The 26,754-nt window shown below is 34.0% G+C and overlaps 1 protein-coding gene across 4 annotated transcripts in view; it reads right to left on the reverse strand.

Moving 5' to 3' along the window:
* Positions 1 to 26,754, reverse strand: part of MARCHF1 (membrane associated ring-CH-type finger 1) — an 852,478-nt gene that overhangs the window by 739,279 nt on the left and 86,445 nt on the right. The window contains exon 2 of one of the 4 annotated variants that reach the window (XM_063603974.1): positions 22,582 to 22,673. The exons of the other annotated variants lie outside the window; for them this stretch is intronic. The gene's annotated coding sequence lies outside the window, so the exon portion shown is untranslated. The remainder of the gene's footprint in view (positions 1 to 22,581; positions 22,674 to 26,754) is intronic. 4 annotated transcript variants of the gene reach the window in all.

Below are 26,754 nucleotides of genomic sequence, written 5' to 3' on the forward strand. Positions count from 1 at the left end.
TAAAATAAACCAGCAAAGAGAGCCAGCAAATAAATTTCCCTATGGTCTCAGCTCTGAGTGGAGAGAGAAAATGTTCCCTGTAGAGTTTATAGCCAGAATCCAGCTCTCAAACAGGTTTCAGCCTGAACTCACACAATCTGTGTGGCTTCCAAATTTGCAAGCTGAGAATTTAATTCAAAGTGGTCTCAGGTTGATAGCAGTCCAAGATGCCAGGTAGGAAAAAAAAATCCTCTCTGGACAAATAAATCATCAAAGCAAGCTCATAAGATCAGGTTTCAAAGGTCATGAGCTTCTAACACACACACAAAAATCACACACACAAAATGGGGGTAGCAGCAACATGGGTAGCATATTCAAATTTGAAAAGACTTTAAATATTTTTATTATTAGATGTAGATTATGAAACACATATTTTAATGTGGTTAATTTTTTTAAGGAATCAAAACTATGAGTAAAGACCAAGACAATTGTGCTGGATGGCCACTTCCACCATGGCTCCCCTCCTATTTAAATCTGGGTACTGTGTCACCCGAAGTCTTCAGGCACATTGTTTCAGGTTTGGGTTTGCCTATGAAAGAAACTCATGAGAGCTGGAAATGAGGAGTGAAGAGGAGGTCTTTATATAAAGCAGGCTTAAGGATTAGACATAGCAGGTTTGACAGATGTGATGGCTTGTAGAATTCTTTATGAGCTCCCACTGTCCATCTGGATAAGATTTACAGACCCTTCAGAAATTCCTATAAGCTTGGGTTCTGTGCCCACACTCTAGACTGTCAGGCTAAGATCTCTGATATAAAACAGACCTCTTCTGATTTTGTCTAGCTGCTTTTCTAATATCTATTCACCAAGCTCTTCCAATAATAGCATAAGGCCCTAATTAATATTAAACCTTTATCATTATAATACATAGGATGTCTTCTGTTTTCCTGATCAAATTCTGACTACTATTAAAATATAAAGAATTGTCCAGAAAGATATAAAAAAAGAATCACACAATGATCTTCTTTAAATGAAAATATAACAATTGTATGGACTAGGATGATTACAGTTGTTCAGTTCTGACTGTTATTTGAAGAAAAAAGCAATAAGAAGCCTCAGCAACTTAACAGAAGGAGCTGCCATTTACTAGGAGAAAAGATTGTGGATGAGAGTGTAGCAAAGGTCAGAATTCTGTGAAGCTTGAGATGTCTATTATAATGAATTATCTTTTATACTCACTACAATTTCCTAACAATTTTGGGGTTTATATTTTTGAAAGAGATATACCTTTAATTTTCTTTCTTTGTACTATTGTTAGGTAACTTTAATGTGCAGATTACACTACAGTGAAAGTTGCCAATGACAAGGCAAAGTCACTTAAATCAGACCCAAAGCAAAGTGGAGCCGGGTCATGAAAAAGGGGATCTTGTGTGTGTGTCCACGATAAGCACTATCACAAGGACTTTCTATAAACTCACAAGAAATTTCTGCCCACCCAGCACACTCTGTTTGTCCAGCTCATCCTGTAGGTGTCTCTATAATAGGACCTATCATAAAAAATTCCTCAAGACTGCTGCATTTCAGATAAGCCACCCTCACAAGAACACTTGCCTAGCAATGGCTGTTTCTGCCAGTAAGTTAACACCAGCTCCTGCATCGGGCCCTGTGACCAATGATGTTTGTTTCAAAACAGCTTGCATAGACTTCTTTTTGTCTTTAAATATTTTCCTTACCTCAACCTCTTGGGATGCACCTATGATTCATCATAGCACAAATATCTCAGATTATAATCCTTGTTTATTTCTAAATAAATTTATTTCTTTGGAGATCCACTTTTTCTGTTATTATACATTGACATTGTTATCATGAAATTAGTTGGGTGATGTGTCTTATTTTCTTGTCTCCAGAAGAATTTCTGTAACAGTGAAATTAAACGTTCTCTGCATGTTTGCTAGAACTCACCTGTAAAATTGTCTGAGCAACCAAAGCCTGGTTTTTGTGTTTAGTTTTTCTTTTGTGATTGGGGAGGGGGGTTTATCGTACTGATTCAAGGTGTGAAGGTAACATCATTTTGATTTTCTACATCTTCTTCACTCCATTTAAGCATGTTACATAGCATTATTTGTTTGTTCTTTTCATGATATTCTTTACAGTAGCCTCCTAAATGTTCCCTCTGCTTCTGCCATGAGCCCCTGCAATCTATTTCAACTCAGAAGCTATAGAGTTTGTTTAAAACATGTAACATATTATGCCACCTTTCTTACTGTAAAACATCCCATGGTTTCTCATAGTATTTATAGTAAAAGTGAAATCTTTATGATGGCTTGAGAAACTTTTCCCATTAGATGCCCAAGTGCTGGTCTGGTCTGATCTTCTCATCTTCCCTTGGCTGATTCTGTGGCAGTCACACTAGCCTCCTTGTTGCTCCACAAAAACTCCAGCATGATCCTACTTCAGGATATTTGCCATTGTTACTGCATCTGCCTGGAACCTTTTCTCCCATATAAACATAGAGATTGCTCTTGCATGTCCTTCAAGTCTATTCTTAAATGTCCCATTCTCTGTGAAGCTTTCCTGCCCACCCTATTTAAATTACAGACTTCACTCCCAATTCCCCACCTACTTTAAGAGTCTTCATTTATCATTCCTTGACAAACTGTAAATATACATGTTCACTTTTTTATCGTCTGTCTCCAAATACTGGAGTGTTAAGTTCTGTAATGTCAGATATTTCTGTTTGGTTCACTGGTGTATTCTTAAAGCATGTTACATACTAGGTGTACTCAATGAATATTTGTTGAATAAATATCACATTGGGCTTATCCCAGAAGTTCAAGCTTGTTTCAATAGTTAGAGCAATCTACAAATGTAATTCATTACATTAACTAATTAAAGGAGCTAAATCACATCACCACCACAATAATGGCAGAAAAACACATTTGCTACAACTCAATATTCGTGCATGCCTAACAAACATCTCATGATACTAGGAAAAGAGGAAGGGATATATTATTTTCATGTATAAAACACTAACCATTGTAGCATGCCAATATACCCAAAATTCAATGAAATTCCTATCAAAATCTTAGCATTCCTCTTAGTCCTCAACAAAGCATTTCTAAAATGTGTATAGAAGACCAAAGGGCCAAAATAGTCAACTTCTGAAGAAGTAGAAAAAGAAAGTTGAGGAAATCTCAAAACATGTTATTGAGCTTAAAGTTGCAAAAATAAACTCATGTACCATAATTCATGAGTAGAAAAATAGACTAGTGGAATAAAATAAAAATAAAAACAATGCTTACATAAAATGTTGTAACTGATTTGGATGTCATTAGAAAATGGTAAGTAAATAGATGGACAATGTAATGAAAGATGCTAGGCAAATAATGTGGTAGGGAGAATAATGGCCCTCAAAGATGCCCATGCCTAACCCTGGAACCTATGAATATGTTACACTGAATGGCAAGAAAGGCTTATCAGATGTGATTAAGGATGCAGACTGAGATGGAGAGATCTTCCTGGGTTATACAGATGGGCCCAGTCTAATCACATGAGTTCTTAAAAATGGAGAACCTTTCTTAGCTGAGTCCAGAGAGAGATGTGACAATGAAAGAATTGTCACAGAAATGTGACATTGCCAGCTTTAAAAAGAGAGAGGAGAGGCAATGAGAAAAGGAATGCTGATGTTCTCTAGAAGATAGAAAAGGCCAGGACATGGATTCTACCCTAGCCACCAGAATCATGCCTGTCGACAACTTGATTTTAGTTCACTAAAATTCATGCCTGATTTCTGACTCGTGTGGACTGTAAGATGATATGTTTGTGTTATTTTAGGTCACTTAGTTTGTAGAAATTTGTTACAGCAGTAATAGAACAAGTGGTTATCCATATGAGGCAAATTAGATTGGATACCTATCTCCAATAGAAATCAATTCGAGGTGAATTCCAGGAAAATACTTAAAACATTTAGATTAAAAATAAATGAGAATTTTTGTTACTTTTGGTAGGTCATAGAACCAAGAAAAACAAACATTAAGGAAGAAAAATGAACATATGACTACATCGAAATATAAAGCTTCTCTATTTGGATGATATCATAAGGTGACAAATCATAAACTGTAATACTGGCAACATATATATGAGTGAATAAATATACATTTAGAATATATATGAACTCCCAAAAATCAACAGGAAAAATAAGACATACAACAAGCAAAATGCATAAACAAAAGAAGGCAAAACAAAAATAATGACTCATAATTATATGAAAAGAAGCTCATCTTCATAGATGAGCAGATAAATGCAAATTAAAACCACCCTGAGATGCTTTTTACATCCATGAGCCTGGTAAAAGTTAGAGTCTAAAAGTAATAATTAACAAAGATGGGAACAGAAAATCTCATCCATTACTGGTTAAAGTATAAACTGATATGGCTACTTTATAGAATATTACATTATAGAATAAAGTTGTGAGTATGTATATGCAGTGACTCAGCATCTTCATTGCTAGTAGGTACTCAAGAGAAACTTACAGGAGTGGACTTAGGAAGTAAATACAAAACGATTACAACATTGTTTGTTATATCAAAAAATAAAAAAGACACCCAATTTTCCAGCAAAAAAATAAGTAAAAATAAATCCTGGTGTATTCTAACAATGGAATAATATATAGCCATTAAAATAAATCAACTATTACTGTACATATGAATGTAAGTGTCAGCAAAACATATTGCTTAGTGAAAAAGTAAGAAGCTGAAGAAGAATATATACAATATGGTTACATTTATATGAAGTCCAAAAACTTGCAAAATAAAGAAATGTGTTTAGAAATAGATTCACATGTGAGAAAACTAGAAGAAAATTAATGAAAGGATAATAGGGATAGCAGTAATTCTGAGTAGTTGAGGGGATTTCAATTGAAAAAAAATAATATCATATTCTTTAAGTCAGGTAGTGGGTATTAGCATTTATTTTACCATCGTTCTTTATCCTTATAGCTACATTATATATTTTCTATGTATTGAATGTATTTTTGCATATTATGCAATAAAAATGAGAAAATAAAAAAGTAGAAAATGATAACATACAATAAAGAAATGGAGAAAAAATTATGATCTAGTTGAGTAATGGTATATTACATAGCTATTTTCTTAAGTAGATGTATGTACATGTATGCATGATTGTACATACATGTTCTTATATATATAAATATATGTACATATTTTTAATAGAAAATACTAAACAAAGTACACCAAAATATTAGCTCCTATGTTAGTGAGATAATGTTTTGTTTTTTTGTATTTTAAGTTTTATATAGTAGGTGTATTTGTCTGTTTTCATACTGCTATAAAGAACTGTCCAAGACTGGGTAATTTATAAAGGAAAGAAGTTTAATTGGCTCACAGTTCAGTACAGCTTGGGAGGCCTCAGGAAATCTACAATCATGGCGGAAGACAAAGGGGAAGCAAGGCAGCTTCTTCACAAGGCAGCATGAAGGAGAAGTGCCGAGCAAAGGGGAAAGAATCCCTTATAAAACCATCAAATCTTGTGAGAACTCACTATCACAAGAAGAGCACGGGGGAAACTGCCCCCATGATTCAATTACCTCCACCTGGTCTCTCCCTTGACATGTGGGGATTATGGGGGCTATGGGGATTACAATTCAAGATGAGATTTAGGTGGGGATACAAAGCCTAACCATATCAGTAGGCATGTGTTGAATTTTAAACTCAGAGAAAAATACTAGTATTTTTATAGGATTCTTACTAAAGAAAAACCAGAAAGTAATAAACCATCTACGCTAAGACATAAAATTCAGTTGTTTAGTTACAAGATAGAATGTGGCCTTGTAAGAAAGCAAATTAACTTCTAACATACAAAGCCTTAGAGAAGATTCAAGTGACTGACGGATCTTAAACAGAGCTATTATTACAACTCAAACTGCAATAAAATATCCTCAGCTACATAGATGTGTGTGTTTCACTAGTCAGAGCAATACAAATTTAATGAAACTCCATTGGTGGTGTTTTTAATCAGACAATTTCTGAAGATGTCCTGGCTTATTCATAGATGCAAGCCAAATCTCTAGAAGAGTACCATAATAAGAAAAAAAAGAATACAGGCAATTGAGAGCTGTTCCAAAGTTTGGGGAGTTTTTGTAAGGAATTAATAAATAAAAATGTTCTTGAAAGAGAGAAACTAATATGCAGTTCATACTGCCAGAATTGCAGGCAATTTATCAAAGTCCCCTAATCCTCCAAAATCGCTATTTTTTTTTTTTTTTTTGACACACACTTTACAGTACAGAAGAAAATGTCTCCGGCAATAAATCACAAAGTTAAAATTACCTAGTCTACAATTAACTAGACAGTGATGGTAAATCATTTTCTACCAAAAGAAAGAAATGTCTTGTCTATTCAGGTTCTGCTCTACTTAAAAGTTTTCCTTGTTGGCGAGTAAGTGGATAGAAAATCGTATTTTGTACGTACATTCAGCTTAACTATCATTCAGCTCAGAAAGATGACTCAGGGCCTTATCCATACCTTCAAGTTTGCTCTTAGCAAGTAATTGTTTCAATATCTGTATCAAAAATGGCTTAAGCCTGCAACATGTTTCTGAATGATTAACAAGGTGATAGTCAGTTCTTCATTGAATCCTGGATGCTTTATTTTTCTTAATAAGAGGAATTCATATGGATTAGCTAGAAAAATATTATTAAGAGGAAAATCACCTGGAAAGTTATTATATTTTAGATGTGAGATCATTTCCAAATTCCCCAGTGTTCATATTTGTCAGTGCAAGTAAAGAGCCTTAGTGCTGATTAGGTTTGAGGTATGACCATTTGGCCAGAATTTATGAACTCTACATGTCGCTTGATGTGTGCTTCAGGGTACACTTCTTTTTTTTTGTTTTTTGAGACTGAGTCTTGCTCTGTCTCCCAGGCTGGAATGCAGCGGTGCGATCTCAGCTCACTGCAAGCTCCGCCTCCCGGGTTCACACCATTCTCCTGCCTCAGCCTCCCGAGTAGCTGGGACTACAGGCGCCCGCCACTATGCCCTGCTAATTTTTTGTATTTTTAGTAGAGACGGAGTTTCACCGTGTTAGCCAGGATGGTCTCGATCTCCTGACCTCGTGATCCACCCGCCTCAGCCTCCCAAAGTGCTGGGATTACAGGCGTGAGCCACCACGCCCGGCCAGGGTACACTTTTAAGCAGAGTCACTACTTTGAAGATCATAAAAAATATAATAAGAGATAAGGCTAATTTCCTTTAATAATAATAAGAATAAATTCCTTTAATAAAAATATAAAGGAATAATATAATAATTTTCTTTAATAAAATATGAGATAAGGCTAATTTCCTTTAATAAAATATAGTAACTACATACCAACACAGAATTCCAAAAAAAGAAATGGAGAGGAAGGGAGCATGGGTCATTAATCTTGTCAAAAATATAAAATTATATACGAGGAATTGAGAATGATTTTCCTAGAAACTGTTTTCCTCGTCTGCGGCCATTGTGCTGCTGCTACACAGACTACTACCGCAAACAGCCCTTCACGCCCTCCTCCTAGTACAAAGCTAATTGACTTGTGAGAAATGTTAAGCTTGGGAGAGTCAGCATCGCTGTACTTATTTTTTATTCTACTCTGACATTAGAATAATCCTTGAGTGGGGGAAAGGTTAAAAACCCCTCTGGATAAGTGTTACTAATTAATGATGATTGTTCTAAACAACGTTTGGATAATTTTTCCTTGTCCCTTGACATAAACTTGATAAATAACTGAGAAGTGAGAAGGAGATTAGTGGGTTGATTAAATTCCATTCAGGTACTTAAAGTTAGCTCCAAAAATTTAGCTATTTATAAACTGTCATGCATTGTTAATGTATAAGAGATGTAGATTTCATTTATCTTTGGTGGAGCGAGATGAAGCAGTGAATCATTGAAGACTGAAAGAAACAAAAAGGCCTTTTCCCTTTTCCTTAAGAAGCATCATTAGTTAAAAATATGTTAGTTGATACCAGAGGACTCTATTTAAAGGGACAACAATAAGCAAATTGATTACTCCGGTGATTATTGGAGTGACATTGCCTTTTACTTGGACTTTCACAAAAATTCACAATATTTGCCAAAGTCAAGTTATCCATTACACTATTAATTTGTCATTCTTTTGTTTATATAGTCAATATCTCTATCTCAATTGGATCTATCTCAACTGCTTCTAAACATGCCACCATACTCTCTCCCATTTCAACAATCTCTTCCAAGTACTATTTCATTTCTTCTTTTCATATTTTTGAAAACGTTTGAAAAACTACCTATTTTCCTCCTCCATTTCTTGTTCATTCCATTCTAGAGGACATGGAATCTGTTCCTCCTCCAAAATGGAATTTGGTAACCCTTAAATTACTAAACCCAAAATAATATGTTGAAGTTTTTATCTTTACCTCTCAGTGGCATTTAATGATAAGACCACTACCTTCTTCTCTTTTACCCTTCTTTCTTGAATTCAGTCAAACAACGTACTTACATTTTTCGTCTTATTCTCCATCTTAGAAACCACCTCAGCTTTCTCCATTCAGCCATAAAATTGTGCTTTTCCTCAAAGATTAATCTGCCTCTCCTCTCACTCTATACTATCTCTGTTAGCTAATTTTATTTGTGCACATTTCTTAGATTACTGGGCATTATATACACATATGCATGTGTGTACATGTGCACACACACTATATGTGGACATGTATATATATGTGTGTGTGTGTATATATATAGTATATATACAAATTACAATGATATAACATAAAGGTGACATTTTAAATTAGTGGAAATTACCCTGACTTGATCACTGCACATTGTATACATGTAAAGAAATATCACTCTGTATCCCAAGAATATATACAATTATGGTTTTTCAAAAGAAAAAGTTCATACATTGAAAAATTTTAGATAAATATCAAACTTTCTCTGAAACTGTAACTGTAAAATGTAAAAAACAGTAATTGCTATATTGTTTATTTCTGAGTAGAATATGAGACATTTCCCTAATCATTATGTGTAATTACAATTACACGTATATATGTTTATATATTACATACATATATATATGTAATTGTAATTACATATAATGATTAGGGAAATGTCTCATATTCTATATATATAGAGAGAGGGAGAGAGAGAAAAAAAATATATGAGGGAGAGAAAGAATCTTTCCATCTCCTTTGAGTTCCACGGTGTTGAGAGTCAGGAGAACTACAATTGCTTCATCATGCCTGTTTGCAATTATAGGGCTTTTGAACCATTTGTTCCCTCCTTAGATATCGTCATTTTTTTCAGATTCTTGCTTAGAAGTCACTCCTCTGTGGACCTCCTCTGACATATTAAACATTGCAGTCCATTATAAGCTGCAAGAGGACAGGGATTTTTGCCTGTTTTATTCCCTACTGTATCACCAGGGGCTACAGCAATATCTGACAAACAGTGAGCATGTAATGAATATTTGTTAAGTGAAGTAATAAATTCAATCAAATCACATCACCTGTTTAAAGCACTTCATTGGCTTCACATTGCACTTAAAGAGAAATTCTTTTTATACAATATAAGTTCCTGCAGAATGCAGACACTTTCTACTTCTCCAGCCTCTTTTCAACTCCTCTCCTACTAGCTTCTGTATTTAAGCCACATTAGACCTTTCTTCAGTTTTTTATATAGACTTTGTTGCATCACACCTCAGAGATTCTGTACATGTTCTTCCTCCTGCCTAGAAAGGATCGTCCCTCCACTTTCGCCAACTAATCCCTGCTCAACTTTTCATCTCAGCAGGAGGCCCATTCTCTTTGGCAATCCTCTGGCCTCTAGCCCATTTATTATATGCTCACATGTCAACATGTACTTCGTACAGCATGTAACACAATTGCACTTTTATATTTTAACAAATTATATTTCCCATATTGAACTGTAAGTCTCCTGAAAGGAGGAATTTTGTTCTTGCTCATCATCAATTTTTTCAACATCCAGTGCACCATTTAGAACTTAGATGTAGTCAATACAGGTTTGTGGAATGAAAGAGGAAAAGAAAGAATTAATATTCCTTTAAATTAGGATGGCAAAGATCATATATAGAAAATTGGCTAAGTTGTGGTCCATTCATGTTTGCTCCCAATTAAGGAGCACAGCTATGAAAAGGAAGGCTTCAAACTAATAACCAATAGATTTTTTAAAAAAGAAAACTGGCCAGGTACTGTGGCTTATGTCTGTAATATCAGCATGTTGGGAGGCCAAGGCAGGATTACTTGAGCCCAGAAATTCCAGACCATCCTGAGAACCTGGCAAAACTCTGTCTCTACAAAAAATACAAAAATTAGCCAAGTTTGGTGGCATGTGCCTGTAGTACCAGCTACTTGGGAGGCTGAGGTGGAAGAATAGCTTGAGTCTGAGAGGTCAAGGCTGCAATGAGCTGTGATCGCACCACTGCACTCAAACCTGGGTGATAGAGTAAGACCCTGTCTCAAAAAAAAAAAAGAAAAATCACTAAGCAAAATAAGACATGTGAAGTATCCTGTCAAAGATAAGAAAAATTAGGGGAACATTAAAAGCTTTCTTCCCAAGCCACTAAATCAACTTGACTAACAAAATTACAACTTGATTTAGCATTAGAAAATTACATTACATATCAAACATAAACCCATTAATCAAATACTAAAGTAATTTCTAAGTTAAATGGTATAATGTTAGCTTATGCCAGAGCTGACCTGGAAAGATTGTTCAAATATGGCTCAGTGTGATTGAAAGTTCTGTGTGAATATGTTTTTGTAAAGATCCAACAGTAACTCCCTAGTGTATGTTTTTGAAATAAAATGTATCTGAGTAGCAGCAAAGTTATTCTCAAATTTCCATTTTATAGCCAGAGATGTTATATTGTGACATATATGATAGGACCCCATATGGATTAATCCCTTTTAGAAGTCAATCAGGAAGAGGGGAGCGGTTAAAACCGTTGCTCCGTTACAAACCGTTACAAGCATTAGAACAATTTTCTTATTCACACCATCTGATTATTGTATTTTATTTTTTCCCCAATGTTTAGACTACACAATGAGTTAAGAATGATAAAAATAAGCTCACCAATATACTATGTACGTATTTACCAAAATCTGTGCATGCCTATACATATAAACACAGCTGATAATTTATTAGTTAGGCTCATTTGTAGTTTTTGTCACTATAGACCAGCTTTTTATTTAAATTGAAGATTAGTATACATTTTAAATGATTAGTCAAAATAAAAAATCTAAAATGTGCTCTAAATACCTCTTAGGTCAGAAAAAAAAAGCCAAAAGCTAGAATATAGAGAAATTAAGAAATGCCCTAAATTTCTAATCTGACAAAAATTCATACAAGATTTAAATATTTTAATGGAAAACAGAACAGAACTAATCATTGAAGAAATTACAGAAAGGAAACAAAATAAACAGATTATATGGAGGATTTTTAGAAGATAAGTAAATAAATTAATATACTAGAAAAAACAAGGGAAATATAATTGATAAATACAGGTAAGAGTTCTTTTGAAATAATGATAAAATAGAAAATCTCTGTCAAAACTAAAAGGAAAGATGCATAAATGTATATATAAATGATAAAGATGTTGCATACATATATGACATTTTTCAGAATCAAAAAATTTAAATTTCTGTAATAAAATTTAAATGTTTATAAATGTAAAAAACTAGAAGAAAATGTTGACTGTTCACAATACAAATAAATGACAAATATTTGAGGTGATGGATATGCTAATTATCCTGATTTGATCATTGGACATTGTATACATGTATCAAAATATCACTCTGTATCCCATGAATATGTACAATTATTTGTCAAATTTAAAAATTTCATAAATTGAAAATTTTTAGATAAGTATCAAACTTTCTCTGAAACTGTAACTGTGAAATGTATGTGTAAAATGTAAAAAAAGTAACTGCTATATTGTTTAACTATTTCTAACTAGAAGAATATGAAACCTCTTCCTAATCATTATGTGTAATTACAATTACCTTAATACTAAATATGGCAAAAGATACAAATCAAAATTATAAATAGAATATTATCAAATTAAGACCAGCTTTATATAACATGAATGAAATACCCAACTAAGTATGTATTATTCTGGAAATTTTTAAAAAACTTCATTTTTAGAGGATTGATTAAAATATTTTATCACATCAAAAACTTAAAGGGTAGAATGATATATTTTTTTCAATACGTGGCAAGAGCATATTTGATTAATTTTCAAATTCTTACCCTGTTTTATAGAGGTTAAAAACCTCTACTGGTTACATTAAATGAGATATTTTATACAAATTATTTCAGTTAATACTCTTCATAATCCTGAAAAGGATATATTGTCAACTTTAATTTATTATTGTTCCTATTTTAGTAATAAGTTTACAGAGATCTTTCCTCAAAGTCGTGAATATAGCATAAAGCAGAACTGAAATGTCAACCTAAGTCTGTACATCTTCAAATGGTGAACTCTTAACAACAAATTGCATATTCCAACACAATAATAGAAAAATCAATGGAATTGCATAGAAAGAGTAGCAATAGACCTAGTTAAATAAACTACAATGGTATAATATAATGGTGGCATTTTAAATTAGTGGAAAGAAATGAATTATTCAAGAAAAGGTGTTGAAACAACTGGCTAACCATTTGGAAAAAGAATAACATTGATTCCTACCTTGTGACATAAACCAAAATAAACTCCAGATGGATTATAGATTTATGTTCAAATATTGAAACCAAATTTATTCCACATGTCAACTAAACCCAGAAAATAGAAGGCTGGTTGGTTTTCACAAACTTAGGTACATTTCGAGAACAAATATGAGGCACTTTAAAAATGGAAACTTCCATTTTCCACTTCAAATTTTGGGAAATTCTTTTTTCTAATATTATTAGACATTTTATATTAAGTGGCTATGTAGTGAGAATGCCACTGGATAAAACTAGAACATATATTTCTATTTTCCTATTCCTGACCTCACTCTTTCCAGGTAGGTAGATATTAGTTGTAATTTTATAGTTCTAAAAATTTGCCTGATTCTATTAGAACAAGCATTTCTGGTTACAAAGAGAATGATTGAGCAATTGTACAATACTTTAGGGAATGAAGAGAGGACTGAATGGAATGTCTTCTAATTTCCTCCATAAAATATGGAAAAAATCCCACATTGTTTATAATAAACCTGAACACTCAAAAAATTTGATTCAAATATTTCTCAGTGTTTCAGTTGTATTCTTATATCTGTTAGAGTGCATGATCTTCGGGTACACAGGCATCATTTATTGTTCTGCAAAATTAGATTCATGGCATAGAATAGTATGATCATTCACCTGAAACAGCCAAGCAAAAGCTTGATTGTGTCATGAACATTTTAATTTGTTCAGTTCATTCATGCTACAAATACATACTGAATAACTATCAAACACCTCTCTTCTAGGGTTGGATATACAAATCATACTGCCTTCCATCAAAGGGCTTACATCAAAAGTCAAAGAGAATGTAGTATATTAGGCACTCTGATAGGAATAAAACACATTGCCTGAGCACCTGTGGATGGGGAGCATTGATAACAATACTGATGAGTAAAATGCTTTCCTAGGGGGGCTGATGTTAGTTAAAGTTGAATCATGAGTGATAAGTCTAAGTGTTATCCAAAAACAGAGGTGGCTGGAACGAGAAGAAAAGACATTATCAAGTAGGAGAAAAACATGTGTACAGACCAGAGGCAAGAGAGACTATGGAGAATTATAGGGGAACTAAGAGTGGCTTCGTAGGGCTGCAATGGTGAGAAGTGGCAAGCAAGAAAGCTAAAGGGTCTGGGTCTTGAAGAACCTGAATAACACATTAAATTCAAAACTTTCTCATCAGGGTAATATGAAGCAGTTGACTTGAGACCATTGTGGAGCCATCACCTATAAAAGAGAGCACCAGTGTCTACCATTCAGGCTGCACATCACACACACCTTACTGCAGGCTGCAGAGCCAGTCAGCGTGTCCTTCTTCTAACAAATGACTTGAACTCATTATAAAATGTCCCTTTGCAAAACTCAGTCATATCCATTAGTCTAGGATTTTCTGGCTTTCAATCCCCACACCAGTCACATGCATCCCTCATCTGGCCAAATGTCATGTTTAGGCTTCATTCCATTCACCGTTTCACTCTACCCTATAGACCTCTAGTACCCAATTTATAAACTTGCATAAATCATTATTTCCTCTGAATATGATGCTTGCTTTTTTATATTAACTGAATCCCATTTACATGGAGTTTGTTTCTTCTCCCTCACATCACACATCTCATGGCAGGATATTCCCTGCCCTCAACTACTACTTCTGTATCATTTGACTCCTTTCTGTACCATTTGACTCCTACAAGCCCTATCATCTCCAACACTCAAACCATCTAATTTTACCACTGCCTTCACCAATATTATCTCCAGATTTTTAATTTACAAACAACTGTGACTTTGCTCAAAACTTTCAACTTTATCAACCTACACTTGGAGTCTCAGTTCCTTGAACACCTTACCTGTATCCACCTCAGCCACCCACTGGCATGATCAAACCAGCAACCTTATCATCACCAACAGTTGCACCATCTCCAATACCTCAGTATTGCCACCTCGTCCACCGTTCCAATAAATTTACCTATACTACTTTCCCACCATTCATCACCACCGTCTTGCTTCACTTCCCATTATAAACACTCCCTTACCACACACTCTCAACTCCCTTGCCCCTATTTCACTCAAAAATACTCAATTGGTCTTTTGGCCAGAATGCTTTTTGTTCCAGGTGGAAGGAACACAATTTTACCCACTTGAACAAAAAGGAAACTTTTCTTGTGCCTCATAATTTGGAAATCTGAGAGACCAGAACATCTGTATCCAGGGTTCAAACATGATCAACAGGCTCTGCCTGTCCATCTCTTTGTTCTATTTCCTTCCATGTGATCATTATTTCTAGCCAGGTACAATGACTCCCTAATAATAGACTTAAGTAATCTTTGAAACCAATGACATTAGAAGAAAGGAGATCCAGTATATCTATCAAGCACTTATAAATGACTCTGACCCTACTTGCATTATATACCTGCCTCTGCATCCATCACCGTGGACATAGAAATGGGGTAAACTTGTTTCCCTTTTTAAGATTCAAGACTTCACCTATGGTGAAAGAAATGAGGCAACAGTATTAACTTGAAAGCTCCACCAGATTCACATGATAGTGTAGTTTTCAAAGAGCAAAAATACCAATCCTTACTACATCCCCACCAAATACAAATCTTATTCATGTTTGTACACAAGCTTCTGAAGTTAGAGAGAAAAATCGCTTAACCTCGCTTAGTGATTTCCATTTAAAATCAGCAACACAAAAATTCAAATGGATATTCACTGTTGTCCAACAAGCCTACTTCTCCTCTTTAGTAATTTTATTCACCCACTCCGTAGGTTCAGTATGTCATTCTTTTCCTCCCTCAATATTAAACATACCTTCCCTACCACATTCACAGCATATATAAGCTGCTGTAGAGGAATTGCTTACCTGTTCATCACAAAATATATGTGTTCCTAGCCTGCCTCAAGAAAGATGCCTGGAAAAACTGAAAAAAAGACAGTAATACTCACTAACAAATAGAACACCGGAAAAGGACAAGAGGGAGGTCTGGGGAACAACCATGATGAATCCCCTTTGAGACATTTTGAGTATTCAAGTGAGAATTCCCGGCAGTGCCAGAAGCTCAGGAAAGTCCTGGAAACTCATCAGTATGCGTGTACTCATTAAAGGCACTGTGGTTGCCAGTTAGATCAACCAAAGAGATTGTATACAATAAGAAAATAGCAAAATGGAGTCCAAAATTACCAACGGAGTCATTAAACAATCTCGCCAAAGAAAAACCAAGATAGTAGAAAGAAGATGGAAGAAAATGCAGGAGGGAGTGTATACAGAGGGTGATGAAGAAGGGGATATCATGGAAACCAACGGCAGAGGAATTTTCATTTCTGATTTGATCTAATGTATTCTATTTATCCACATGAGGTTATTATCATTAGAAACATCAATAAGCACTTTCAGTTCAAAGAGAATTATTAAAAGTCAAATGGTACTTGTGGTTAACTAAGAGAATGACTGATTTTAAAAAGACAACTGTATTTAACAATCGAGGTTAATTTCTGACATTTTGAGGTCAATTCCATTGGAGCAATTTAAGCAATGAATTGAAGATAAAAGATACTGAAACTGAGAAAGCTTAGGTCCTGAGATGCTAAGGTTCGCTATTCAAATCACTTAATGGGTAGGGAGAAAATACATAGTTTTGGTTTGAATGTGATACTGGATTGTTTTTGATAATGTATTAATTTGAGTATTCCTTGGATATGTAAGTATAGGCCAAATGAAAAGATATTTAGGAGGAGGCTCAACTTGTTTTTAATCCAGTCCTTAAGCTAAAGAAAGTGAGAGAGAGAGACAGAGAGAGAGAGAGAGAGAGCAAGAACAAGCTGGTCTGGCTCAGTTCTCCAGAGTAGAAAAATTGTACAGGAAATAGGACGCCCTATAGTGTTTTGGTGCACATATGCCTTTATAACATATTATGGCAATTAGGTAAGTAAGGATTTGAATATTCAGGTTCTAGCTACATATCTTTAAAGAAGCAATCAACTTGAAAAAGCTGAAAAACTACTTTGCATAAACACTTTTAATTAGTTTTAAATAGCTCCTACAGTCTTATAAAGACACAAAACTAAGAAGAGACTGGTCTTAGTCTTGATTTCTAGGTTGTTCTTTATTTCTAGTCTCTTCCCCTCACAGATGCCTAATTAGCTACCAGAATTTACCTTATATGTTGAAAGACAACTGGTTCAAAATCACAAAGGTATTTCTCCATCACAACTATCTCTTTTTGACACACATTGAGAAGTAGCAAGCAGTTCAATACCGTATATGTTTAGCACATATTTTCAATATAACATGAAAAAATTAGATACAAAATAACCCAAATATGGTTGAGTTTTTTACTTCCAAAGAATTAGGTTTCTCCCAGGAAACTTAGCTAAAGTACACATGTCTTTATAGTGGCTGATTTTGTTTTTCTTTGACGAACTGATCATATAATAATAAATTAAATGTCAGCCTTTTCAGCAAGTGTTTATTTTACAAAAGTAGGTTGACTACTGTAGGTGTTAAGTGTAGAAATATTTTATAATAAGAAACTACCTGACTCTGCTGAACAATTACATACCTATCTATTATTATAAATTTTAAGAATTGTGATCACTTTAGAACAATCATAATAAGACATGTCACTGGACACTGTTATTTTCAATATAACCAAAGAGACTAAAAATTAAACTACAATTTACTATTGAAGATATTTGGTCTGAAGCAGTGGTACCATGTCTGTGGCCCCACTACTTAGAAGGCTGAGGCAAGATGATTGCTTGAGCCCAAGGGTTCAAGGCTGCAGTGCATTATGATTCTGCCTGCAAATAGCCACTGCACTCCAGCCTGGGCAACATAGGAAGACCCCATCTCTAAAAATAAAATAAAACAAAAATGTTTAATTTAATTAATTAATTTATTTATTTTTGAGACGGAGTTTCGCTCTGTCGCCCAGGCTGGAGTGCAGTGGCACGATCTCGGCTCACTGCAAGCTCTGCTTCCCGGGTTCACGCCATTCTCCTGCCTCAGCCTCACCAGTAGCTAGGACTCTAGGCGCCTGCAACCACACCTGGCTAAATTTTTGTATTTTTAGTAGAGACGGGGTTTCACCCTGTTAGCCAGGACGGTCTTGATCTCCTGACCTCGTGATCCACCAGCGACCTCGTGATCCGCCCGCCTCAGCCTCCCATAGTGTGGGATTACAGGCGTGAGCCACCGCACCCGGCATTAATTTTATTTTTTAAGTTGAATATCCTAATATTGCTCTACCTTCTCTGTAGTTCTTTAAAAAAAAAAAAAAAAAAAAAGGCCAAACTGAAGCCACAAATTGTATGAAATAAAAATTAATGATAACTAATGCCATATATATTTCTCCCAGCAGAACTTCTCATAAAAAAATTATGATCTGGACTACCTCGGGTCTCATCTTACCCCTTCAGCATGACTGGGAGTGAGTAAGGAGTAAGCACATAGGTAAAATAATGACATAGCAACAGAAAAATCAAGATTTACCTGACAGGATCAATAAAGAAAACACTCCATAAACCAAAATAGCTCCAGCAAAATGGCTATAGAACATCTTTCAGTACTTAGCATAATAGTCTACCTGTACTAAACTCTCAAAAGATAAATGGAAATTTTAGTTGCATACCGTGGTGGAGGGATTTTTATGAAACTTGTATTTAGACTGGCAACCTTACACAGGAGATCAGTATACAACATTCCATATACCTGTTTTTAAAGTCAGATGTTTCCTGCTCTGTATGAGGATTGAAAAATTGAATACAACAATCAATGAATTGCATCATATTTTAAAATCAATTCTCAACTTTTTAAAAATAACTATAAATCTATTTTTAAACTACTCATAAATCTATTAACATATTTTGGCAATGTTTAGCGCTAATTAATGTATAATTACTGAATCATTCATTCTAATTATTTTCACAAAATAATATGTTTCTTCAGAAGAAAATATAAAGTTATAGGAGCAAACAGAAAATTGACTCAGTTTCCTTGGTACTACAAAAGCATGGAAATGTGTGCTGAGAAAACACATATTCTCTTAGAAGCCATAGGAATATGTGCTCAAAATATGTACTGTGTATATATAGCAGGTGAATGAACTTCTGGAAGTGCTTAGGAAAAAAAAGACTTTCTTGTTCAAACTACTATATATATAATATATAATAATTTTATATTTTTATATAATAAATCTATAAGCAGAGAATCAGAACATACTGAAATAATTTTTATGACTTAGGTTAACATAAACTGTCCCAGAAACATACACATGATTTAAACTAAGGCTACTGTGGGACGCTTATGAGTATTTAAAAAGGAAATTTTTTGTGGGTGTGGGGAACAAACAGAAATGTTACAGGCAAAGATTACATCCATGCTGCATGTGGTGGAAAATCCTGGGTTTCAGTTCTCAAGGAAAGAGACTCAACGTTGAGGTCTGAGTATTCCTGGGGTTCAGATGCAGCCAGTGATACTTCAGGAGGTGCAAAGGATTGAGAAAAAAGCAGAAGAAAAAAATAATTTTATAGTATTAATTTTTAAAAATAATATAATTTATATTATATAAATATGTAAACATTTATATATAACTATAGAATTTTATGTTTTTTATATATATATAAAATAAATGAAGTCTGAATTAAAGGTCATTTGTCTCTCAGGTCAAGGCTTCTACAAAGTCCATTGTCATTAATAGTCAAATTAGGGTTTTCATGGGAGTGGAAAGAAGAGGAAAACAACTCATCCTCAGAGAAGGTGAACTTGTCAAGGACTGCCTGTCATTGTTTTTGCTATTATGCTCCTTGCCTGTCACTCCAAAGGACAGCCTCCAGGATAAGTTAATGGCAATACAGTTTAAAACAGTTGCCGTGTCGTAAGACATCGCTCAGTTTCACAACAATGAAGATGTCGTGGAACATCTTGATTAGAAAGCTGTACTACAAGGCATTCCTTACAATCACTAAGCTGAATTTTTTAAAAGTCACCAAGACTTTATCGCTCTTCCTAATTACTTTGTGTGTAACCCTAGTAGGATTTAAATGAAAAGTAACCCTTCCGTCAGACTGAGATCTTCACAGTATCTCTCACTTCAGGAAGTGCAAAAGAAAATCATCTGTTTCATCATTGTGGTAGAAGCAGTGCTGGGATGACATGAAAACTAATATCTTTGTCTTCATAAGAGATTCTGGAGGAATAATTTAGAATAGACTAGTTATTTAGAATAGAATATTCTTTAGAATCGAATAGTTATTCTTTAGAATAGAATATCTACTCTTCAGAATAGCTAATGCCTGATCACATAATTACATAAAGTTTTGCAAGTGGAAATAAAATGTCTTAGATATTCATTTAGAAAACCATTAGGTTACATTAATTTCTCAGAGAATCACAACATACTGAAATGAATTATATGACTTAGGTTAACATAAACTGGCCCAGAAACATAAAGATACAATTTAAACTAAGGCTGCTGTGAGTAGCTTATGAGTATTTAAAAAGGAAATGTTTTGTGGGTGTGGGGAGCACACAAAAATGTTACAGGCAGATTACATCCATGATCCACGTGGTTCAAAATCCTAGGTTACAATTCTCAAGGTAAGAGAATTAACGCTGAGGTCTGGGTATTCATAGGGTTTAGAAATAGCCAGTGATACTGTGCAAAGGACTGAGAAAAAAAGTAGAAGAAAAAAATCTTACCGCAAAAGCTAGAGCCACTTGGAAAACTTTAAAGTACATTAAAAGTCAGAATTGTGATCTTGAAATTAATATTCTTACTAAGGGTTAGAAAAGGGAATCCATTGAAATTAATTGCAAGAATGAAGTGAAAAAAGAAAGGAATGGTGGCTGGGGCTATTCGTGATAGACACATGAATTGCAAAGATTTATCTAAATGACGGAGATTCAATTCTGTTATTGTGTTGTATTCATAGGGAAAGAATAGCTAAATGAACAAAAACTGAAAAAAGGAAATCAGCAGTATGAGAATTTCTATTAATAGGTATGAAAGCAAAATTAAAGAAAAACTAATTGTGAGAGAAAATGGGAAAAATAGAAAGTCATCAAGCTAGATTAAATGCCATACTAGAAGATAATATAATAAATAATAGATTTCCCTCAAATCCAAAAATTGTAATTATCTCCCCATGGTTATATATTATTATGTAAATGCCAGCCAAATGTTCATCTTTCATCACATTTCTAGAGACCTACTTGACACATGAGTGGGAGTCCTTTTGAAACACGGGGAAAAAAATTCCGAGGTGAGAGTTTTCCGACTTTAATCTCAGAAATCTTTGGCATTTGTTATTGACTCTCAGCAAGGTATATATGTTTAGTTTCTCAATCAATTAAAACCTGTAAACAAATTCTATTACTAGGAATTCTCTTTTATTCCTTGTCTATCCAAATGGTTTAATTATAGTTGCTAGAATTGACTATGTAAAAAATCCTTCAATCTTGAATGCTTGAGCTTTGGAACGTTTCAGATAAAATATTTTCTCTTTTCCTGGTATTTGCTACACTCATTTTTCCCTCAACAAATTAGTAAGTTTCAAATCATCCTAATAAAGCTGGTGTTCTCATTAGTTTACCATATATATTTTCTGGCTGGGTGTAGAAATGTTCATTATAAAACAAACACTAGTGTCTGCGGTCTTATGTATTAGAGTCTAATGATAAATGAAAAGTGGCATCCACTCTTGATGCTGTGTGATATCAATCCTGGGAAGATTTTGAACCTCTGTGTGTGGCTTTGATCACTGACATAGTCTTAGCAGTAACTTCTAGTGTAGTTTAGTATTCCATGATTTTATAGATGGTTTTAGATTTTGTTGATATCTGGATTTTGAAGGTAATGAAACTAAACCTGAAATACATTAACCACTATATGGACTTTCATAATCATTATGAAACAGATTTTTTAAAGTTGAAGTTGACTTGCAAATATATTTTATTGATGCAGCCACTTTTCTGTGAATTAAAGGAGGTGAGTTGTCACAGCAGGTAGGAGTGAATGAGCTGCTAGAAATGCTTAGAGGGAAAAAAAAAAAAAAAACCTGTTCAAACCATAATTCCCCAGATTTAAGCAACAGCAGTTATACTTGGCTGCTCCAGCTCCCTTCCCTCACATCTATCTAATCAAACCCTCACAGGCTATGAGTATACAAGTCTCTAGTCTTACCATCCCACCTTCAATCAATGACCTTTAAAAAATCTGATCATACCATACATTGGTTTCTTCAGTGACTTATCAAAGTGGTTCAGTGGCTTTGATCAAAGATCAAAATATTCAGCTCTTTATGCTCTAATCCCAGCCCACCTTTCAAGCTTCATCTCTACCACATCAGTCCTACTTCTGTCTACACTTCAGCCATGTCTGTTACTTGTTTCTTAATTATTCTATGTCTTCATGTATTCCCCTAAGGCTTCTCCTACTTCACCTCCTTCTCTGAAATTGTTTTTAAATCCTCCAACACACACACATACACACACACACAGACACACAATTTCTTTTCCTGTGCCCTGACGCATCTCATATATGTCTCTATAATAGCATTCAACATTGAGTTGTAGTTATTTATCTTCATATCTATTTTACCACTAGAAATGTACTCTTTCCAGTCAGAGGCTGTATCTTATTCATCTTGTATCCTCGGCACCTTGGATAGTCCCCAGAGCTTGCCAGTAACTCAGTACAAGTTTGATGAATGGATGATTAGTGATGTCTCCATAAGTATATTAAAAAATCAGAGAGACCTGTTAGTTAATTATCACATTATTTGAAATTTCATCAATTGAAACAAACAAAAAGACATTTCATTATAAGAATGTTATATAAACAGTTGAGGTTTACTAACTTATTGCTTTGTGAAGGGCAGGCACTTGTATTCAGAAGCATTCCTAAAGTTCAAAAACCGATGCCCTCCATTTCACAACTTTGGTGATGTCACTAAATGAGAATCATGAATGGAAAAAAAGAGAAAAAAATTGTTTCAGAAGAAATTAAGCACAGAAGAACATTCCCTTCCAAATATTCTTAATTACTTACCTAATTCATTTTTGCTAATAATGCATTAAGTGGGAATTTCAATTAAGTGGTTTAAAGATAAAATAAATGAATATTTAATTCATACTTAATTCAAAGAGGGAAATACTTTCAAATAGTAAAAATCATTTGAAAAGTATTCATACTTCACTTTAATGAAAGATAAGAATTTATTTTATGCTAAATACTTCAAACTGTCATATAAATAGCCTGTGAAGGAAAGATCATGAAAAACTATCCTTGAAATCTATTTGCGTTTAACTTCTAGAAATAGACACATTTCTCCAAGCAAGGACAAAGAAAATCCAAGTAACTACAGTTACAAATATACTACTAGTATCTTATTTAAAATTTTTTAATTTTTTAACTTTTCTTAATTTATTCATTTTAAAGTAAACATGTTTTTTAAATTATGATGATTATCTGTAGTATTACAATTGTTTATTTCAAAAAAAATTTCAAAAAAAATTCAGACTACTCCAGAGACTATGATTAAAGGTCAAACTCTGTAGATGACAAAGCATATGATCAGATTACAAATTTAAAATACTTGATAATTTTTGAAAATTTGGGTACAGTTTTTCTATTCTGATTTTATAATTTGACATTATAAAGCAGCATTTTTGATTACTCAAACAAATTTGGATTGAGTAATAGGAGTCTTTTTTGGAAAGGACATAATGTGATTGCTTTTTAGCTACATGCAATTAAAACCATTTATTGCATGTCATTTCTAGTGCTATGAATTTAAATGCAATAAACTTTCTTTAAACTAACAGTTTGCAGAATGGCTACTTTAGTAACAAAATTATCTCATTTGTAGAGAGTGATGTCTGGACTAACATTTTACATGCCATAAGACATAATTATCATTTATTTGAACTTTATTCAGTACAGTCATATGTCACTTAATGATGAAGCTATGTTCTGAGAAATGTGCCATTTGATTATTTCATCATTGCACAACCATCAAAGAGTATGTGCACTTCCACAAACCTGGATGGTATAGCCTACTCCATACCCAGGATATATGGTATAGCCTATTGCTCCTAGGCTTCAAACCTGTACAGCATATTTCTGTACTGAATACAGTTGACACGTATTGTAGACACAGACAATTGTAACACAATGGTAGGAATTTGCATATCTAAATATAGAAAAGGTATAGTAAAAATGTGGTATTATAATCTTATGGGACCACCCTTGTATATGGAGTTGGTTGTTGTTGGAAGCATCATTATGTGGGCCATGACTTTATTTCCTTAATGACTCAGAGGTGCTTTTGAAGTGTTATATTCTCTCAGGAATTTTAATGTTATTTATAGTTACTATAATATAATTCATTCATTCATTCAACAAATATTATTGATGTTGTCATACATTTTGCTAAAGTCACAATTAATTAATTTTGGTTTACATGTTGTCAACCAACAGAGATTTTTTCATACTTTATTGAATATACAATGCTATCAATTATAAATGTTCCATTATTTTATGTGCCACTAAAGGAAAACAACACATTTGCTATTTAAAACTTTTACACTGTGATTTCTTACCACTTAGAACACCTATATCTATAAAAAGGGCTCTTTTAGATTTATTTATACATAGATTTTTACCAACTCATCTTGAAAAATTTATGCAAAATAGATTAAGTGTATTGCCAAAACGTTTTTCATAATTAAAGTCTAACTTCTATGAAACACTTTGCAATTCAAAGTGATAAATGGTTATGCATTTTTTTCATACAGAATTTTCTTCCAGGCCACCAAGCAAATTGGTGAAGCAGCATTTCTTAAAAGAGAGTTCTACTATTGACTCCAAGCTTCTCATACCTATACTGCAGGTTTTGAGGCTGATGCTTTCTTGATCTCACAGATGTTAATAAACATTTTCAGATAACATGTAAAAATCATATTCCCCCTTCCGTGGTTTTCACATGGTTTGTTTACAGAACTACCATAGTGTTGCAGGTTTACTGTCATGCCACAAGGATTAACAACAAAATCTATTCATGTGAAAGCAATACATAGTGTCTCAACTACCACCTGGACAATAGCAAACATAATTTACCACCATCTGCAAATTGCATATCAATTTCAGAAACGTTAAAATGTATAAAATAAGTGCATCTTACAATCAATGAAAAACAGTAGCCATAAATTCACATTAATATTAGTAACTGACTTTCATTTTAATATATGTTGTTAAATCATAAAATCAAGATTATGTGAATTTTGTAATTATTTAAAATTTCCTTGACAAGATTGCCTTCCCTACAGGTTGGTATATCAACGTGATTCCTCCCTAAAATCTTCTACTAATGCTATAAATTTCAGGATACTATATACCACTTCCTTCTTCTAACCAATCATTTGACTCTCCAGTCATTTTTCTTTAACAACACCCATGAAAGTCACGTTGGTTCATGAAGTGTCTTCTTGCTCTTCTTACCAATGATTTTTATTGTTTCTGAGTATAAGAAATTATTTGAACATGAAAAACAAAATCATAAATTTCCATATAATAGTAATTGTTAAATTTAGCCTAAAACTTGAATTCCTGCATAGCCTATATCTTGAATTTCTGCATAGCAAACTGCAACCTAACTTAGCATGTGGAAAAAAAAATCCCTGCAACCTAAGTGTATATTCTTGCAACAAATAGCAGAGTGTCAGCCAATCACAAGCAGCCAAGCTTCAGTCAATCACAAGTTGCCAGCTATTCAGACCATCTCCGTATAAGGCAAATGCCTCACAAACCCATTCCCAAATAAGGCAAATGCCAGGCTATAACAAATTAAGCTGTTTCTGTACAACACTTTCTTTTTCTGTCGATAAATACTGCCTCCCCATGTTGCTGGATAAAACTCTTGAAAGCTCTCCTGGCTCGGAGTACAGCCTGACTCATGAATCATTCTTGCTCAAATAAACTCTGCTAAATGTAATTTGTCTAAAGTTTTTCTTTTAATACAATGATATTTTAGTGTTCATTGACTGAGAAAGTCTGTACTAACAAGTAACTACTATGCATGTAATAAATTTAGATTTTTTTCTGATTAAGAATCGCCAAAGGCTTTTTCTGCATCTATTGAGATAATCATGTGGTTTTTGTCTTTGGCTCTGTTTATATGCTGGATTACATTTATTGATTTGCGTATGTTGAACCAGCCTTGCATCCCAGGGATGAAGCCCACTTGATCATGGTGGATAAGCTTTTTGATGTGCTGCTGGATTCGGTTTGCCAGTATTTTATTGAGGATTTTTGCATCAATGTTCATCAAGGATATTGGTCTAAAATTCTCTTTTTTGGTTGTGTCTCTGCCCGGCTTTGGTATCAGAATGATGCTGGCCTCATAAAATGAGTTAGGGAGGATTCCCTCTTTTTCTATTGATTGGAATAGTTTCAGAAGGAATGTTACCAGTTCCTCCTTGTACCTCTGGTAGAATTACAAAATTCAACAACCCTTCATGCTAAAAACTCTCAATAAATTAGGTATTGATGGGACATATTTCAAAATAATAAGAGCTATCTATGACAAACCCACAGCCAATATCTTACTGAATGGGCAAAAACTGGAAGCATTCCCTTTGAAAAGTGGCACAAGACAGGGATGCCCTCTCTCACCACTCCTATTCAACATAGTGTTGGAAGTTCTGGCCAGGGCAATCAGGCAGGAGAAGGAAATAAAGGTTATTCAATTAGGAAAAGAGGAAGTCAAATTCTCCCTGTTTGCAGACGACATGATTGTTTATCTAGAAAACCCCATTGTCTCAGCCCAAAATCTCCTTAAGCTGATAAGCAACTTCAGCAAAGTCTCAGGATACAAAATCAATGTACAAAAATCACAAGCATTCTTATACACCAACAACAGACAAACAGAGAGCCAAATCATGAGTGAACTCCCATTCACAATTGCTTCAAAGAGAATAAAATACCTAGGAATCCAACTTACAAGGGATGTGAAGCACCTCTTCAAGGAGAA

The sequence above is a fragment of the Pan paniscus genome, chromosome 3 (assembly GCF_029289425.2).
Source record: "Pan paniscus chromosome 3, NHGRI_mPanPan1-v2.0_pri, whole genome shotgun sequence".
NCBI lineage: Eukaryota > Metazoa > Chordata > Mammalia > Primates > Hominidae > Pan > Pan paniscus.